At 42.3% G+C, this 3273-nt stretch overlaps 1 long non-coding RNA gene across 1 annotated transcript in view; it reads left to right on the forward strand.

The window, feature by feature from the left end:
- Positions 1 to 3192, forward strand: part of LOC108294980 — a 33107-nt gene extending 29915 nt beyond the window's left edge. The window contains exon 4 of the long non-coding RNA XR_005198067.1: positions 2815 to 3192. This is a non-coding gene — a long non-coding RNA (uncharacterized LOC108294980). The remainder of the gene's footprint in view (positions 1 to 2814) is intronic.
- The last annotated feature ends 81 nt before the right edge of the window (positions 3193 to 3273 follow it).

Raw genomic sequence — 3273 nt, forward strand, 5'->3', positions numbered from 1 at the left:
CTCCCGGGTTCAAGCGATTCTCATGTCTCAGCCTCCAGAGTAGCTGGGATTACAGGTGCACACCACCACACCTAGCTAATTTTTTTTGTATTTCTAGTAGAGATGGAGTCTCATCATGTCGGCAGGCTGGTCTTGAATTCCTGAACTTGTGATCCACCTGCCTCAGCCTCCCAAAGTGCTGGGATTACAGACATGAGCCACTGCACCCGGCCAGCTATTTCCATTTTGGGGCTACTATGAATAAGGTTGCCATGAACATTCTTGTAGAAATCTTTTTGTCAAAACATTAGCTAGTTTTAAATGTAAACTTACCATGGGCACAGTTTTTTAAAAAAGAATCCGACAGTACAGAAGGCTATAACATGAAAAGTAGAAATTGCCTTCCCCATTCTGCCTCCTTTCAATTCCTTTGTTGTAAGCCTTATTAAGTTTCTCATGAGTTCTTCCAGAAATTTCTTAAGCATATAAACACCCACACACATACACACAAATGAGATCATCTTCCTTCACTTAGGTTTTTATCATTTAACAATTATCGTGGGGATTCTATTACTCAGAATCGGCCAAAATATGCTGATCTAATAGAAAGCATCCGCAATCTCAGTGGGTTAAAATTGTACATGTTTATTTCCCACTCATAATACATGTCCAGTCAGCACAAGGAAGAGGACGATGCTCACCACAGTCACTTGGAGACCCGGTGCCATCTCAGCATTTGTGTCCACAGTCACTGGGCCAGGGACAAGGAGATGCTATGCATCAGAACTTAAGGTGTTAACCCAGAAGGGACACTTCTTTTTAGATATCACTGGCCAAAAGCCACACGGCCACATTCATCTATCTTCAAAGGAGTTGGGAAAGTGCAACCTTACTCTGTGTGCAAAGGGAGGAGAGAGGCAGAACATTTGGGAATAGCTTTATTTTATTTTATTTATTTTTTGAGACAGTCTTGCTCTGTTGCCCAAGCTGGAGTGCAGAGGCACCATCTCAGCTCACTGCAACCTCTGCCACCCAGGTTCAAGCAATTCTCCTGCCTCAGCCTCCTGAGTAGCTGAGATTATAGGCACCTGCCACCACACCTGGATAANCTGGAGTGCAGTGGCACAATCATGGCTCACTGCAGCCCTGACCTCCTGGGCTCAAGCAATCCTCCTGCCTCAGCCTCCCAAGAAGCTGAGACTACAGGCTTACACTACCATGCGTGGCTAATTATTGAAATTTTTTTGGTAGAGACAAGGTCTCACTATGTTGCCTGGACTGGTCTCAAACTCATGGACTCAAGTGATTCTCCTACCTTGGCTTTCCAAAGTGCTGAGATTATAGGCATGAGCCACCACACCCAGCCTTCTTAACCAATTTCTATCATTACACAATACAAGCAATGCTACATGAGCATCCTTTTACATTAATCCTTACCACTTGTTTCAGTGTATCTCTTGGATGAATTCCTCAAAATAGGATTGCTGGGTCAAAGAGTTTGTGCACTTTTTTTTTTTTTTTTTTTGAGACAGAGTCTCACTCTGTCACCCCAGCTAGAGTGCAGTAGTGCTACCTCGGCTCACTGCAGCCTCCACCTCCCAGGTTCAAATGATTCTCCTGCCTCAGCCTCCCTAGTAGCTGGAACTACAAGGATGCACCACCACCCCCAGTTATTTTAATTCTCTGATCATTGCACAAACAAAGACGGTTTCTTTGTTTGGTTTGGTTGGTTGGTTGTTTGAGACAGGGTCTTGCTCTGTTACCCAAGCTGGACTGTAACAGTGCAATCTCGGCACACTGAAACCTCCACTTCCCAGGTTCAAGCGATTCTCCCGCCTAAGCCTCCCGAGTAGCTGGGATTACAGGCGTGTACCACCACACCCAGCTAATTGATGGGGTTTTTTTTCTTAGTACAGATCAAGTTTTGCCATGTTGGCCAGGCTGGTCTTGAACTCCTGGCCTCAAGTGATACACCCGCCTTGTCCTCCCAAAGTGCTAGTATAGAGGCGTGAACCACTATGCCCAGACAAACTAAGACAGTTTTAATTTGCATTTATTTAGTTAGGAATTATATCTAGCATCTTATCACATGTTTGTTAGCCACTTGTATTTGTTTATTTTGTAAATTACTGGTCCCTGACTTTTTGCCCATTTTCTGCTGGGTTATTGGTCTTTTTTCTCATTAAAGAGCTCTTTGTAGACTCAAGAAACTGGTCTATATATTATCATGTGTATTTCTTTCTTTTTTNACTGCAACCTCTGCCTCCTGGGTTCAAACGATTCTCCTGCCTCAGCCTCCCAAGTAGCTGGGACTACAGGCACACGCCACTACACCCAGCTAATTTTTGTATTTTTAGTACAGACAGGGTTTGATCATGATGGCCAGGATGGTCTCGATCTCTTGACCTCATGATCCGCCCGCCTCGACCTCCCAAAGTGCTGGTATTACAGGCATGAGCCACCCGTCCGCCCTGCATTTATCTTCTGTCTTTAGTTATGGTACTTTTCAGTCATATAGACATTTTAAATTTTATGTAATCAAAGCTACCAGTTTTTTTGCTTTGTGGATTCTGAGTTTTGGAACTTGTTTCAAAAGGCTTTTCCATATCTATATTTTAATCCTCTGTGTTTCTTTCTAAACTTTTCTATTCCTCCCTCTTGAGGGGAGCTCCCCCTCCCGAAAGACAGGGGTGGTGTTACTGAAAATAAGCTTCTTACAGAAAGGGGTAAGTACTGAAACAAACTCTTCAATTATCTTGCATCTGAATTGCCCCCAGAGACGTGCATGTTGAGCTTTAAAACTCTTTTCCTAAATGCACTCAATTCTTTCTCCAGGAAAATACCATTACTGGCCTAATTGCAGAGATTTCACTTGGAAAAAATTGATCTGGGTCAGCAGGAGCTGTTTCTGCCTCGTCTTCAAGTCTTGTTTCCTGCACATAGACACTATAATTATAGGCGAATTCAGCTGAGTTGATGTAACAAGCAAGTAGATGCCACAAAACTGGCAAGATAAAAGGAAAACCAAGAAAATTGAGGATGACTACTTTGTATTCGACTTTTCCTAAGACTGGGAACTTCAGAAATCTGCAAACTAAAAGTATAAGCTACCTAAACTTAAGTAAAAGAAGCAAAAGGGGATGGAAATGTATATTCTCATGGATACATAAAAATGACACTGTTTTCTGGTTTAAACTTTAAAAAGTTTGTGCATTGAATTAGGTAAGATGAAATCTAGAATTTTTCATTTTTATTTTCATTTGTGTGTCTCTTAAGAACAGACTTTTTTTTTTT

The sequence above is a fragment of the Cebus imitator genome, unplaced genomic scaffold, assembly GCF_001604975.1.
Source record: "Cebus imitator isolate Cc_AM_T3 unplaced genomic scaffold, Cebus_imitator-1.0 Scaffold613, whole genome shotgun sequence".
In the NCBI taxonomy this organism is placed as follows: Eukaryota; Metazoa; Chordata; class Mammalia; order Primates; family Cebidae; genus Cebus; species Cebus imitator.